Here is a 17,746-nt window from a genome sequence, read left to right on the forward strand (position 1 = left end):
GTTCACAGAATTATAAGTCGATTTAGATAATTCAATACTCAAAGGATAAGAGTTTCATATAGACCGACCAGAATATGGTCATAAGTGTCTGGGGAATACATTATATCATGCTAAATCTAAGTCAATTTACAGGAACCAACACCCTTCTGGCTCTCCTTAACAGATTATAGCTTTTGTAAGATTTATATACTGTATTTCAGATTTCACATAAGGATATGGACACGCCTATTCTGTATGAAAGTTACTTTACATCTAATGAAGATAGCCCTTGATCAGAAAGAGGATATCATCTGTTGAGAGCCAGAAGAGTATTAACTCTGTGTTGAAGCACATGAGTTAATGACCTTCTGGCTCCACACAGATGATATTCAACTGTTTAAAGGTTAAAAGGCAATAAGCCCCTTATGATATCAGCAGTAAACATGTTAATTAAGTGCCCAGCAGAAGTTCCAAATGGATGTATGGCTTGTAAATTAAAACTTCTATTATAAAAATGCGTTTTCCAGTTTTTGACCTTCCTTTCTTTCACTACATCAACATAAGACAACTTAATTTACATTCCAATTCATCACTGCCTAGCATCAGGCACATTCTACAGACTGAGTAGATAAAGCAACATACAGTCAAACTTTAGTGGCCACCTCTTTATAAAGACCACCTTTAGGAAAGATGTGTTGGAGAAAGGCAAACTATCTACAGTGATCAATTTTTTTTGCACTTGGGTGACCATAACAGACAGGTTTGACAAGAAATTAACTGATAACCGGACATTTCCTCCAGTGACACTTTCTTCTAGCCATATTTCATCAAAGATGTAGGTATAGGGCTTAGGGTTGCAGGTGGATTTTAGGTTATAATTAGGGTTAGAGTTAAACTTAAGTACAACTAGTTGCAAGTAAGTTTTATTTTATAGGGTCAGGATTAGCAATAAACTTTGGTCCAGAGTTCAAGTTTAACAGAGCTTTGTTAATAATATGCAGTATACTAATTGCAGAGCAATTGTTGCCCCAGCATGTGTCATAGAACCGACTGACCTTGGGCTATTCTGGTCACCAAGCCCATCAGGTTTTTTTTCCTTCAAAATCAGCGCTCACGCCATTGGTTTGAAACACTGTTGCAATGATATCTCTGGCCTGTGTTTACTCTGTTAATCGGAAGATGGACGGATGGCTTGGTATCTACTGTTGCAGAAGTAGAGTATCTGATGCGGCAATAACTAACATTACGTTTCTCATGGAAATTCAAAGCAGCAATAAATTCAATTATTATCCTGCATGTATTCTAAAGGAAGGCGTGGAATATTTTGTTTTACAAAATTTATTTTGATACAGTTATAGGCAAGTAATATGAATTCCCCTGTAATGATGTAAAAGAGAAGTTGTTGCCAATCATAACTAACATATAGAAGTTAAATGAACTGGCATGTAGCTTCAACAACAAAAAGATAAAAACCTTTCCAAATGTGTATTGTATAAAATGCAATTATTCTGGCTCTACATCCTGGACACATGGTAATAACTAATCTAAAAACATGCAAAATATCAATGATTTTCAATGTTTTCATTTAAGCAAGTATGAATCTTCAATTTTGTATGTTTATTTGTATGTATGTTTATTTTACCTGACTGCTAAGAAAGCATGTGAATGCTTGTAAGTAAGCAACCAGGGGACCTTTAAGTCCTCTCTGAGGGACTTGGTTACAAGACCACTGCTCAACCACTGAGCCATCCCGCATGTCCCCTGCTGAGAGCCAAAAGGGCATTAAGTTATGCAGTTTTACAAAGCTTTCCTGCCCCTATAGTGCCCTCACTAGATGATGGGGGTAAGTGGCCATGTGTTTGTAGAAACATCTTCACATCTTACACAGATATCAGAAGGAGGGGGGAGGGGGGTTAGAATGTGTGCATTGTGAATCATAGGGTGAGACAGGGCAGGTATTATCAAGGGGTAGAGAGTGTGCATTGTGATTCAGAGGATGTAAGAGGGCAAGTATCACGGAAGGGATGAGTAATGCCCTCTTATCTCATATGCACATGACACATTGTTACTGGCTTAACACTACATTACTTGCAGAGAGCATCCCAATGTGTGTCTGGCTCTTCAGGAGAGACAGGAAAAGATGATGACAAGTTCATGGTTTGGCCCTTTGTCTACTAAAATCTTATATCAACATGATATATATTTGTTCCGAGCTAAGTACTACTAGGCTTAAATATAGTAACAAATATGTGTCTTTTATACAAGAAAGAGGAGGATGGATGAAGAAGATGAAATATTAGTATTCCTGGCCTTTTGTCGAATACAATCTGATATAAACATAACACATTTTTACAAGCTTAGAAGACTGTGAGGCATACATAATAAGCCAGTTTTGACCAAGGTATTTTACCCAACAAGAGGAGGAAGAGAGGAAGATGACACATTTTTGTTTATCCCTTTTGTCCTACATAATCTACTGTGAACTTGACTACTTTTTTACTAGCTACACACTACTGGGCTTACACACATATAGGCTCAGTTTGTGTATGGGGTAATTTATCAAAAACAAAATGATAGGATAAAAATGAAAAGTTTATTTTTTGGCCTTTTGTCCCAAACAGTAATATAAACATGACACATTGTTTATAAACTAAACACTATCGAGATAACATAAAGTATCAAATATGTTTCCAAGATTTTTCACCTTGGAACAAAGAGGATGGGAAGAAGATGACACATTTTTGTCTTGGCCTTTTGTATAACACGATCTTGTAGGCATATGACGCATTGTTACAAGCTAGACACTATTGGGTTCACTCATGGATAAACCTGTTGATGTTTTGGTGGGAAAGAGGAAGAGGGAAAAAAGATGTTCAATTAAAAGCAGACATTATCAGAGAGGGAGAGAGAAAAAGAGAGAGTGAGAGAGAAAGAGAGTGCACGCGATAGAGAGACAGAGAGAGAGAAAGAGAAAAAGAGAGAGGGGGAAGAGAGAGAGAGATATAGAGGAGAGAGTGAGAGATAAATCACATCTTCATGAGCTAAAATAAAGAGGCAACTTCTTTAAAATCAAAAATTTGAAAAATCAGAATATTCCAAATTTTCAGGTCTTGAAAATCCAGAAAATCTTAATATTCGAGATTATTCATTAGGGTTGGCAGGTATGTATAATAGTATGATATTAGTTATCATTATTGCTATTATAAATACCTACAGTAATATCATAAATCATTGTATTATTATTATCATCATCATCATCATCATCATTATTATTATTATTATCACTATAAATATTATTATTAAAATAGTGTTAATAACAATAAATCATATTCACATGCCAAACATACCTTTTCAGCCCCTATGTACTGTAGGCATAAAGGGAGCAATCGTTAAGTAAAAGAAAAACAGTAAGGAGATACCCTTTAATGTAGAAATAGAATGCCCTGCATTCAAGCTATAAACTCACTGAGGGAGATACATCATGCAACCCAGTTAGGATATAATCAAGTTATGCTTGTCAACTGCATTTCCACTGTAAATCTGTTTTACTTGGAAAGAAGTCCCAGATCTCTGTATTCTATGATGGTTATTAAATAAAGTGAAGCTGCTGACATATCAAGAGAATGGGATATTGCTAGTGAATATATCAATTCATTCAGAGGAAAAAAAAGAGGTCAGACAGAAAGAAATTTACATGGATTTGAGCTACTGTAAAAAGAAAGATCTGCATTATAAAACAATGCTAAATAGATTGGTAATAGAGTGTGAATATATGTACAGTAAAAGCATGATGATAGAAACAAACTTCACATAAATATTTTAATTTATATACAGCAACGTAGGAAATATGATTATCCTAGGTGTTTCATCAAAACTAATTTTAAAAACGGAACCAAAGCCGTAATAATACAATTTTCTAAAAAGCTACCATGTACAATTATTCCATACATACTCACTCAGTTTGCACTCTATTCAGCTAATGTATGATATATCCACAGAATAAATACAATGAATTCCAAGGCAATAGGTACACATATATAGTGCAACCAGACTTGGAGAGATAAAAGAAGAGAGTGATACACCTCAACGTGCATGAAGCAATGGAATTACAATCCAGCATGCATCCATGAGAACACCACAATGCTACTACGAAGCTAATGCTGTGTCACACTCTGATGCTCACACACCGGCCACCAAAGGGAAAAAAGTAAATTGCTTTTCAGCGATCAGGGGATGCAACCCACGACGACGCCACCACCTCCTAAAAAAAGTGAGGGACGCATTGCATTACAGCCACTGCTTATGAGCTGGATCTCACTGTGAGGGTATTACACAGGGCACTGCACTGCACTGCACTGCATGTGATGAATACCTCTTACTACGCCTCCTATGCTATATTTAGCACTTGGTTGTACACACTATTAACACATGCATAGATCTCTCTCTCTCTCTCTCTCTCTCTCTCTCTCTCTCTCTCTATCTCTTTGCCTCTCTTTTATTTATATTTCTAGTTCACCCATTTTATATTGTGGCTTTTATTGCATGATATCATTTAGAGGCACCTGCACAATATGACATTAAATTAATCCCTCTTTATCTCACTAATGACTTTCTTTCCGCCCTTTCTATTTTTATTTGTCCCTCTCTCTCTATTTTTCTTTTTCTCTCTCTATCTCTTTCTCTCTATTATACTCTTCCTTTACTCCTTTGAAATACCTTCTCTTCTATCTTTCCCAATATATCTCTCTTTCTTCTGACAATCTCTCTTTTTCTCCTAATATTATAAAATTCCTTCTGTTCACATACTATCCATCATCCTATTTCTGTTTATCTTACAGCCTCTTTTAGTTTCACCTTTCTCTCTCAATTCATGTATATCATCTCATATTTCAAAATGGTTCCCTCTTCTTTTAGTTCACTTCTTTTTTAATACCACTTCACCCAAGGTGTTATTTTTCATTTGAATCATTTCTACATTCATTGAACTCAGGTTTTATTCTATCGCTCTGTTTCTTTACCATCTTCTTTTCATCATCTTATCAATATTTCATCTATGTTCCAGCTTGATCCATCACTCCCAAATGATTATTCTTCCATCTAATAAATCACAATTGAAATATTATCTTACAATTGCCATATTTCATAGTGTAATATCTTCTCTGCAATAAAACTAGAACAAATTAAAAGGATTTACTTCAGAAAATGATTTAATTTTCAAATTTCCATATATCAAATTAGTTATTATAATCAAAATTATTTTCCAAGAAACTGTGTAACAGTAGTTCATAGTTCTAGCTTCTCTCATGATCTCATTAATACTCATTCAACAGTATCTCAGAATATTCCTCTATCATCTTTCTTTTTCTCTCAAGAGAATAATGGTGAAAGATATACAATACATTTGATATATTTATTTACCCCCTTCTCTTTCTCTACACCCTCTTCTCTCTATCCCCTTCTCTCTCCATATATATATATATATATATATATATATATATATATATATATATATATATATCTCATACACAAACACAAACACACACACACAAACGTACAACCACATTCTTGTTGCAACTACACCCTTGTTGCAACCCCAATTCTCAGCCTCTTGCTCTCTCACCCTCTCACATCCAGCCACCCGCTTCCACCCGGTGACTGCTAATTGACTAATAATCAATAAACACAGTAAACTCATCGCTTTAGCATCTCACACTGACGCCTCAGTTAGACAGGCCACGTGAGTGGCCTGGCCTTATACATGACCCATACCAAGACACCAGAAAATTAACGAGTGAATTACATCCATGAGCATGCGTGTATATGCGGGTGTGCTTGTGTGTATATGTGTGCCACTTTAAATTCTCTCATCTCTCTCTCTCTCTCTCTCTTTCCTTTCCCTTGTCTCTCCCTCTCTCTCTCTCTTCCTTTCTCTCTCCCCTTCTCTCCTCCCCCTCTATCTCCCTATCTCTCACTCTTCCCCTCTCTATATCTCCCCCTCTCTCCTCCCCTTCCTCTCTCCATACATGGTGCTTGGGATGAATGGATAAGCCAAGGTTAAGAGATATAAGTTGGATTGATCCAGAATTGCACAACCAAAATGTGCCAATGGTGCTCTTGGGACTACAGACGTTTTCATATGATGTTCTCCGACAATGCCCACTTACAGATACTTCAGTACCATCACTGTATTTTACAGTAATGCTGAATTTTAGATATTTTGCAATAGACCAGGGGGTGTTTTACAAAGATCCTAAGTCGAGCTTAACTCTAAGTTGCACTTAAACATTATGGAGAGCCATTTGTAGCCTTAAAATAAAATATATTCAAAAGCAAAAATTTAAGTATTTTAGAAGTTTCATAAATTCCACATCAAGAACATGAAATCTCCTTGATAATAGAAAACATGATTGATTTTAATCAACATTTTATGCCTTTAGAAATAACTTTTACAAAATATTTCCAAAGATGCTAACAGCTTTCCATAGTTTTCAAGTTCAACTTAGAGATACGTTCAACTTAAGATCTTTGTAAAACACCCCCTCAGGTCACAAATGACTTTTTTTTGTACTTCATGCTTCTGCTGCAATGGGTACTAGTGATTACTGAAGGTTTTTTTGTTATAGCACCAATATGCACTCTGCACCCTTGACTACAGAAAGATAATATCTTGTAGAGGTTGAATGATGTTAGTGGAACTGGGTAATTGTTTGCTGTTAATTCTCAGAGAAGAGGTGGCCAGCCCCAGCATGAATGAAACTTATTCCATATCTAACTTAGATAGCACCTGTTAGGATACCATCTATTAAGAGCTAGAGTGTAGAGGAGAGTTGGTGTTAAGTTTCTCAGAGAAAAAGTAACTTTTAATATTCTACATCCATGGTCATATGCTGTCATTTTCACGAGTTATGTAGAAGCACCACAATCTCTTTCTATGGGCCCAAGGAACTATCTACTGTGGAGGTATTCTGAAAATTATGTTTTCTTTTATGCTAGTGAAATGATTTTAATTTCAATTACAAAGAATAAACACTTATCACTGGTGCTTGCACATTTCAAAATAAATATCAACTTCTTCTAATATTACTTTTTCTATAGGAATAGTAAATAAAGGGAAAAGGGTACTGTCCCAAAATGTTAAAGGGCAGTATTGAAATGTTATAACCTATGTTATCAAGAACAATTTGGGATGAATTTAACAGGCAGTCTACTAGCAGTTATTCATACTTGTGTGTCTGCAGAATATTGTAAGTGTATGATTCAATATGGCTAGCTACCATACACTGCACATCAATATAGAGCAGAGGAACGTCCATCGCTTATTATACGCCTGCAGTATGAATCTTGTACCGGTAATATAATTAATCTAGATGCCAATATTTCATTAAAGCTCATTTAAAACGAGGCCAAAGACAGAATGCAAATAATTTACTCTCTCTCTCTCTATGAGTTGTCTCCACTCGGGTCCCCAGACTTGAACCACCTGCATTAATCAATAAGGCACATAATCAAATGAACATTCATATCACAGTAAAATCATACATCCCTCCTCCGCTTACTATTTCTGTATGACCACTGGTGCCCTTGGCGGGGAACAGTGCTGTATAAAATAAACAAGAGCGATCGGCCGCCACTGATGCCCTTCTCAAGTCTTCCCCTGTAAGGAATTTGTCTTTCCAGTTGCAGATACAGCAAGAGGAGATTGAGAGTGCTTTGAGTAACCCTGGATGAACAAGATTTGTTTTCATTTGAGCGATGTTTTGATTAGAAACGATGACTGTCATAGCATTCTGCACCATGCCTCAATACATCTGTGCATGATGGGAATATATTCTAAATACATCTTGAATATAAAGTTAATACATCCTTACTGGTTGTGTGAACCATGAAGGCCTAGTGGTTCCCCACATCTTTTATGTTCTTCTTCTACATCATAGCTTAAAATATTAAAACTTTTTTCCAGAAAAAACAATATAATGAACCATTCTTTACAAGTATGCTTTTAAAACCAATGTTTAGAGGAATCAACAGAGAAATAAAGTCAAGTTGTAAAAAGATGTTATTGCTATTGTATGTTTCCTATGATGGAAATAAAATTAATCTAGCTTCAGCAATTAAGCAATTTCTTCCATCCAAATAAAGATTAACTAAACTGCTTGATTTATCTCTCCTAACCCATTTCAGTTACTGCAGTGTTCTAAAGCACTTTATACTTCTAATTTGTTGCCTAAAACCTCTGCAACTGTTATCATTCATTTGACCTTTGTGTTACACTTGTCAATGTCAATGATCACAAGGCTTCGAAACCAGTTAGGCTTAAATTGTAATATTATGACTCTAAACAAACCAGACTTCATTCTATCTTTTGAAATATCCTCTCAGAAATTCATTAAAACTATCTGCAGAAAGTAGTGGTTTACTTCTTTATTTTTTTACATCTTACTCCTTCTGCATTCTTATTATTTAATATTTTGCCTTTCGAGTAACCGTAAATCTGTGTGTATAAGACGCAGCCCTATTTCTTTCTTCTTTTTTTTGCCGACTCTGTAGGCAGCAAGCCAGGTCCATGTTCAAAAAGCCACGCGGGGAAGGACCTTTATTTTACTGCAAGGTACAGTTGAAGACTTTGATTTGTGCTTGTGAACTAGTCACAAATAATAGTAACAATGTTGTTTTTAAAACTAAAGATGACAGACAAACAAGTCCAAACAGAAATCCAGCCATACACGTAGTGTTGTTCTATTGTTCTAGTTCCTGAGTGGTGAGTCAACACACCAAGTATGACTGAGCAGCGAGACATGGCCAGGTGGAGGGGCAATAAATCAACACTTTAAAAAAATAAATCTTGTACCTGTGTATGAGACGCATCCCTGATTTTTGATTTTTGTTTTCGGTGGAAAAAAGGTGGGTCTTATATGTGTGTAGCTAGAGTGACATCTAAAATAAAACTTTAAGATTAGTTATATATTTGTTATTAATATTAGCAATGTAAACTTGTTCACACTAAAGTTACAACAATTTGTAAGAGAGATTTCTTTGCCACCTGCAGAGAAAAGTAAACATAAATGCCTGTTAAATAGCATTCAATGTCTTTTTGATACTTTTTAGTTTTTATTTACAAAATATCTTATATACAACTAGTGCTTTCTACCCAGCAAACATGTTTGACTAAGGAAATTGCAAAGCATACACAATTTCAAAATTGCCTCTAATCTGATTATAGCCCACTTTCCCACTGGCAAGCAACCACCCAAATAGATGTCAAAGTGAAGAAATAGCTGTGTCAGTCCTACAATGTTACAAGACCCCCTTAAGCGAGACATTCTTCAATTTCCTCTCTCCCCCATTCCCTCTCAGCAACTAGTTTGCACAAATCATTCAAAATTCATCACAAGAGCTAGGGGACTCCGGGTCAGTCTGAAAGCAGACCGCATCCTGGCGTCTAGCTCTGCCGACATCCTCCATGTGAAGATGATGCTCTCCTCCTCACGGCTTCCCTAGCAATAGACCATTTGCAGATTTTCAGCTTCTAATTCCTCCGCTTGTTTCACTGCGAGTCTAAATCCACACATTAATGCTGTGTTGATCGGGTAGGATCAGGATAAGTGCTTGGATAGTGGCTGGTAATGTGATTTAAATATATTGATTGAATTCCACTATGTGCCCCATTCTCGTGAAGGTTCATAAATTGTAAGTGTTTGGAATGTGACTATATTTCCCCAAAGCCTGGCGATGTGTTTGGTTTGCCTTGCCTTATCATCTGTAATCATGTATGGAAATACTTAATATTTGTTGACAGTTAAAGAGTTTAATAGTTATCTCTAGTAACCTCATTCACAGTATGCTCCATAGAGTAACAAATCTCATGTTTTCTCCTTGCACACATTTGCTTGATGACTTTAAAGCCCATCATAGAATTGACTGACATAGCAGCATCTGATGTCTGCAAGTTGGATTCAATTCATATTGATAATATCACAAAAAGCAAGTGAACCTAATAGCTCATACTTGTATATATTGGTGAACAGGTCATTCCTCTACACAATGTAAATGCCAATTTGTAGTCTTTCACTATACCAGCTTAATTACTTTCTATTCCCTCTTATTACTTTTTTTTCCACACAGTTTTCTCAATTTTCCTTGCAGTACATTTGTCAATATGAAGCAGACATTGTATACTGCCTATAGGGGTCCAACAATATCAGTTCCCCCCTTCCTTGCCATGAGCGGCAAATCAAACCCCAAAACTGTAGATATTTGGCCTACAAATAAGTTATTTATTTCACCCTCAAACAAAGAGCTAAATACCTTGTGAAACTTGCTCCCATGGAAGATATTTAAAGCCAAAACAATGACACAATAACCCAATTAGCAAGTACCAATCCAAAGCCTTTTATTCTTTATCATCTCCACATTTGGTTATTCATTACTTTGATCAAACCCATCTGAAATATGTTTTTCCATATGGATGAACCCATGTACAACAGACAAAAAAAAGATTTTTGGAAAGAAAGAGGGGAAAAGAGGAGGGGGAAAGAAAGAAGGGAAAAGAGGAGGGGGAAAGAAAGAGGGGAAAAGAGGAGGGGGAAAGAAAGAAGGGAAAAGAGGAGGGGGAAAGAAAGAAGGGGAAAGAAAGAAGGGAAAAGAGGAGGGGAAAGAAAGAGGGGAAAAGAGGAGGGGGAAAGAAAGAGGGGAAAAGAGGAGGGGGAAAGAAAGAGGGGAAAAGAGGAGGGGGAAAGAAAGAAGGGAAAAGAGGAGGGGAAAGAAAGAGGGGAAAAGAGGAGGGGGAAAGAAAGAAGGGAAAAGAGGAGGGGGAAAGAAAGAAGGGAAAAGAGAAGGGGAAAGAAAGAAGGGAAAAGAGGAGGGGGAAAGAAAGAAGGGAAAAGAGAAGGGGAAAGAAAGAAGGGAAAAGAGGAGGGGGAAAGAAAGAAGGGAAAAGAGAAGGGGGAAAGAAAGAAGGGAAAAGAGAAGGGGAAGTAAGAGGGAAAAAGAGTACTCCTGCAATCACAACTATTTCCTAAATATCCTCATATCCAGCAAAAGCCCCCCTCTCTCAAGCCGCACTTGCGAAGGATCTCTGATTCATTCTCTAAAATATTCTCAGAATACATAAGGTTATATCTCATCTTACACGGGAAGTTGGAAAGGGAGAAAAGACTGGACACAGCCAATACATTCCTATCTTTCTCAATCAGACTGCAAAATTCCCTTAAGACCCACTTGTGAGGAGTCACTGATTAATTCTCTAAAGTATTATCAGGATGATCATTATGATTATGTGTCATGTTACATGGGGAGTACGCAAAGGGCTCAACATATTCTCAAAAGTCGGGGGAGACTTTGAATGGAAGTGGCCCAATTAAGCAGGGTGGCTAGAATGGGTCGAGCACCCTCCCATTGTAATAACTATTTAAATTTTGGGGTTTTAAGATGTAGAGACAAACTCAAAAACTGAGGGAAAATACTATGTCATCCCCTGCACCCTATGGAGTCTGAAAGGGAACAAAACACTGGTGATGGACTGCAGATGCATTCATGACTTCGTTCTCTGAACTATAGATATTACATTACCACATAATCCTCAGCTCCAATTGTGTAAGGCCATTAACACATTCTCTAAAATGCCATCAGGACGAAATGATGTGATGACAATTTAAATCTTTCATCTTATAGGGTGGTTGCTAGAGAAGAGAACTCAAAAAGGACTAAAGAAGCATTAAAAACTGTCTTCCCTAACTACAGACATTAATTACCAAATCCCAAAAGCTTCCATAGTGAAGATCACGAAATTATTCCTTAAAATTCTATCAAGAAGAAACAATCATATCTCATCTTTAAGTGGAGTTTTAATATGGAGCGAACATATCAAAACTTAAAGGCAGCAGTCACAACTTCCTCAAAAAACAATAGAAATTGGAATAATGGTGTTTAGTTGCACACTCATTCTTTAAAATGCATATCTGGATGAACCAATCATACAGACAACTCATCTCAGGAGATGTCAGCTGAGAGTTGGACTGAGATGGCATTCATAACTAAAATTTATTCGAAAAAACAATAGAGATATTACAAAAGACCCTCTAGGGTTGCAGACTCATTTTCAATTCCAGCTCTTCTTATCAGGGAAGAGGGCGGGGGATATGAGAACTAAAAAGAGGACCAAATATACATTCATAAGTGTCCTCTCTAACCCATAGAGATTACCAAATCCCCCTCGGCCCTTGGTGAAGTATTGCTAAGTCATTCTCTAAAATAAGATCAAGATGAAGTAGTAAGAATTTCATCTCATGGGAGGAGGAAGTGGAATGAGGCAATTAAAGGACAAACACATTCAGAACTTTCACTTTAAATAAAAACATTGAGATTACAGCCGACCCTTGCGGACTCGTTTTCTATACTTCACCTCTCATCTCCACAGGGAAGATGAAAAGAAAACTGTCTTCTCGAAATTCTCCAAGCCATAGACATTACCAAATCCCCACCCCCTTCGACCAGCCCTCCTGGTGAAGCGCCACCCACTCATAAAATACTATCTGGATGAACATACGACCATTCCTAGTCTGTAACATTGAACGAGATGCCTTACTTGAGGGCACAAACTACTTAGTATACACCAACAACTCAGCTGAACATGTGGAAAGAAATAATCCACTTATGGCAAGTGCTTTATTGGGGTACTCCTCTTGGCTTCGGGGCAAAGCTAGGTAGACAGGATCGCATTACCTTTCATCCTTGTTAAAGATAATTTTCTTTGCCTGGGTAGGAGATGTCAGAGCCTGTTAAGGGGGGTTAACTTACTCTTATTTTCACCTGCTATAGAGTTATTGTATAATGTTATAGGCCTGCGGTGTACATTTCATCCATAAGCCACGTGTTCCCTAACCTTACTTCTAATATTCATGCACATTAACTGTATCTCCAAGTCCACTTAAACATCATCATCTCTAAGATCTCTCAGCATTTGCCTTGGTTGTCCCATCAACGCCCCCTCCCACCACCATCTCTTAACTACCACCTCTTATATAGCATACATTTTCCTCTCTTAATAATAATAATCTTTAAAACATTATGATATGTCTCGTTTACCTAGGATATGGCCTCATAAGAGATTCTCACCGATCATTATAGGGTTTAACCGAGCTACCACGGTAAGGTGCTCAAGCATTCAATTAATTTTTTGCTAACTGGTACCCAATTACTACACCGAGGTGGAGAGTGGTAATCACAGATTATTATCTTGCCAAAAAACATTAGTGCCGCAGTGAGACTGTAACCCCAAACCATGTGATTAACAGTCCAGCGCCGTATCGACTAGACCACAACACCTTTACAATATTTATTAAAAATCATATCTCTATTTTCACATGCACCACTCTTTTTTTTATCTATTTTCTTTCCCTTTTTTTCCATACCTACAGCTTTTAATTCCTTAGGGTTTCATTTCCTAATCTCCAGTTTTCTTCTTTTAATTGGTGTGTCTGTTTATCTGTATTTATCTCATTTCCTTTCTTTCCACATTTTTGTTATTTCTTTCCTGTGATTTCTTTTTCTTATCTAATTGTTTAATCTCTCAATTTTACCCCTCCCTCTCTTTAAAAAAACTATTTTCTACAATTTAATAACATATAATTTCTTCTGTTTCTAGCTCTCTTGACGTTTTCTCCTTCTTCAACTCTTCTTTCTTTCTCTTCCTTTTTATTTCTCTCTCCCCCTAATTCTTCCTTCCTCCACCCTTCTCTTGCTCTCTTCCCCTCTCCCATCCTCATCTCCCTTTCAGCTCTTAATCTTTCTTTGTAACTCTCTCTTCCTCTCTCTTGACCATAAATTGTATGACTGATCTCTAATATCCCATGCAATCTCTCCCATCCACTATGTTCTTTTTACGTAAATTGTCAGCTGAGAGCCAGAAGGGTACTATTTATATCCCATAACAGAGAGTTAATGCCCTTCTGGCTCTTAAGCAACAAGATTTGATGTGATGAAACCAGACATGTTTACTTCAGTCCCTCTATCTTTCATAGTAACTGGACTTCCCTTGTGGTTGAAGTCCTGCATTAGAATGGCTCTTAAAGAAGGGCCCAAACTCTACTTGAAAAATCAAGACTGATTTCTTCTTCACAATATATAAAGGCTTTTATCTCATTCTCATATAGGCTTTCTATCTACCGTATTAACCCTTGAAACTAATAAAATGGACGTCATTATGTCAAAACAATACTTACCGGTATTTAACCCCATCAATGCCAGAGGCATACAAACCGAGTAGAAGGTGAGTTACATCATAGACAACAAGTGAGTTAAATACTTAAATGATTTTTATCAAAGTCACCCCGCTGACAATACAATAATAAAAAGTAAATGACTCCTCTGCTACAAAGTTGATTGCACTGTTACTTTCCATGCTTCAAACTCAGTGAGCTAGACCATTAAATTCACTGCTAGACCCTCAAAACTACACATTAGCAAATTCCTCACAAAACACTGAGGCAAGATATCAAAATTTGAAGCTTCCCCCATCAACATGAAGCATTAACATTGTGTAGAGGTAATTACTACTTTTATGACTAAAGATTTTTATCACAAAGTATCGCAACCATAAATCTCAGGCTTGTCTCGTTTAAAGGTTCATCAAAGATTGATGTAAACATCCATAAATATCTAAACAGAGGCAAAAGCACCTGCATTTAATCAAATGATGTATAAATTCTGAATCATAAACACAAAATTAGTGAAGCATTTGAAAATCGCCTTTCCTAAAAATAGGGGAAATTTATACAATGTAATCATAATATGTTCCTTCATTTCGACCTCCAGGGGTCTGAATATTTTGCATTGTTTTCTATATTCAGGAAAAAAAATATTTGTGCATGCGTGCAGGTAGAAGACCATGAAATTATTCTCCAAAACAATATGATACATTCAAGTGATTAATGGTTTAAAAGCATCAAGGAGAATTTATATTAAGACTGTATGGATATCAATCTCAAAAGATGACTTCAATACACACCAAGCTTCATGATAGTGAGTCAAAAGATCTACTCATGGTAATATCTTGTCATATAATTCATTATGTAGACTACAATTTTAGCATTTACATTGCACAATTCAGCTAGCCAAGTAAAAATAGATTAATTCCCAGACTTTCAGCAACCCTTTTTTTCTGCCCGCCTCCCTCTTCTGTTGTTGTTATTCCCTATTTTTATTTTAACACAAAAGAAAATAGTATATCAAAAAATGTTTAAAATGAGGCAACAAAATTGCCAACATGATGCAATTTCATCTTGTTTTGAGCCTCTGCCATGCATTTACAAATGAATTTCTTATTACAAAAATTTGTATTGAAACTGACCCAGTTGCAATTGTGTATGCGGCAAAAACATCAAATATGAAATAATATGGAATCTCACCACTTCAATTTAAAAATTCACAAGAGAAAATAGGAAAATTCCTCAAATTTCGCTTGGCCTTTATTTGATATTTGGAGTATGTTGATTACTACCATAGAACTCAAAACATCCAGAGATTTTTTCTTATTAGAGAGAGGGGGGGGGGGGGGAGGGGTCAGGGGTCGGGGTAGGGAATAAGTGATCACATTTAACAATAAGGATATTCAATAAGGATAATCAATAACGTAAGTTTGATGGCATACTTTTTGCATTTACCACAAATCCACCCTCCCAAGCATATTTTACAATGAAGGTTTATTTGTACGTTTCCAGACATAAACATCAATCTATAAGATGAGATACCGCCGACCGTATTAATGGGTCGGGCCGAATCTCACTAATGGAGCCTCCTACCTTGCAGACATCATAACCCTCCTTTCTCATCACACAGCGATTGTATGATCAAAGACTATCTTGCCGTTTCCCTGAAGCAAGCAATCTCATTTGGAACCCGTCATAACTGTCATATCCAATGCTTCAATGATGTGGACCTTTAAGCCCTCTTTAAGTCACCTTTGTGTTCTCATTACTTTTCCCCATCGACCTTTTTCAACCCAACTATCTTGTTGTTTCTCTCTAGCATGCAATCTTATTCATGCCCTATCATATCTGTAATGTCCCATTTCTTGATGTGACCTTTAACATCTCTTTGCATCTCCCTTGATCTTTCTCGTCCCAATTACTATGCAGGCCTATATGCCTCTATTTCCCCTAGAGCATGTAATTTTATTTGCTACCAGTCATAACCCAAACATCCATATTCATGATGTGGACCTTTAATTTATCTTTGCATCATCCTTGGATTTTTCTCAACTCAAACATATACCTACCTCTCTCCTTCTCTTGAACAAGCAATTTAATTTACGACCTGTCATAGCCCATAACCCAATGGTTCATGCTGCCCTTTAAACTCTCTGCATCATCCCTTTCACCTATATAACCCACCTTCCTCACCTGTATATACCTCTCTTTCCCTTGAACATGCAATAGCATATAATTCTTATCCTTCCATATCTCCAAATATTCCTATGCTTGATGTTTCTCTTTAACTTCCTCGTCCTCGCCCTTTGAACTTTCCCAGCCCGGTATCTCCTTCTTTCAAGGTGGGATCTTCCGGACTCTGCCTCCAGTCTCATGAGAGTAAAACAAATCCGATTAATTACAGACTAGGATATAATTATAGTAGATCGATAGTACATCTACCTTCCGAATTTGGTTTGAGCAAGGGTCTAATTCCGACCGCACGAATCAATACATGTCTAGGTTTTATTTCTTGTTCAAAAGCTATGAGAAGAACATCTTAAAATAATTGCTCAGACAGGATGCAACGCTATTCCCAGACCAGATGTGAAATACAAAACAACCTATAAACTCAAAAGGAAGAGTACATAAAAGGGAAATATCTTGGGAGCATCGGCTTTGAAGAGTTTTGACTTGTGCAAAGTCAGCTTATGTCAAAGAAAGCAAAGAAAGATCAAACGGGATCAAGCTAATAGTCCTGAAGAGGTGCAAATGCAAATTGGGTTTTTTTCCAGTGAATGTGATTTTCAGCATTTTCTTTTTCAGTCTGTTTATGATTTGCTAATCCAAACAATCTACTGCGTTGAGAAGAAAAAAAAATCAAAATCAAATTAGGCCAGTCCTCTCAAATTGCAATTCTTTAACAAAAACTCAAGATAGACTTCAATCTTACTCTGTCACTCACCAACACTATCAATTTGCATTCATGTCTTGTATATTGAGTAGTTGTAATAAAAGAATTTCAAACAAAATTGGCATCAGATAATAGAATATATCTTTATTTGCAAACCCCTTACTAGTAAGACACAATATGATAAGTTATTGGAATGACCGTTATTCAATAATAAATTGTAAATAGAAGTTTGTTTATTTCAGTTTCATTCGAAACCTTTACACATATTTACTCAAATTCTACATTTTTTTCTTAAACATTTCAGATACACAAGAATTTGAAAACAATGTGAATACACTACCAAAAATGAGGGTAATTTAATAATATTTCACTTTTTAGAATCGATACTGATTATTTCAACTCAAATCTCAAATTAACACACTAAATGTAAATCTCCTCCCTCTCCCTCTCTCTCTCTCTCTCTTTCATAATTTTAAAGAAATAAATACTCTTAATATATTCTATAATAATTCAAGTTGACTGTCCAACAAAGGAATTTCTTAACATAATTCTACATAAAGAAATTTATCTCTATTACAAATTCACTTGACGCTTTGAATACTTTTCTTCATCTGTGAGAAGGGCATCTTTCTAGATACAATTCATCTTCACTTTGAAAGACTGTTCTATT

The sequence above is a fragment of the Strongylocentrotus purpuratus genome, unplaced genomic scaffold (assembly GCF_000002235.5).
Source record: "Strongylocentrotus purpuratus isolate Spur 01 unplaced genomic scaffold, Spur_5.0 spur5_scaffold_6, whole genome shotgun sequence".
NCBI lineage: Eukaryota > Metazoa > Echinodermata > Echinoidea > Camarodonta > Strongylocentrotidae > Strongylocentrotus > Strongylocentrotus purpuratus.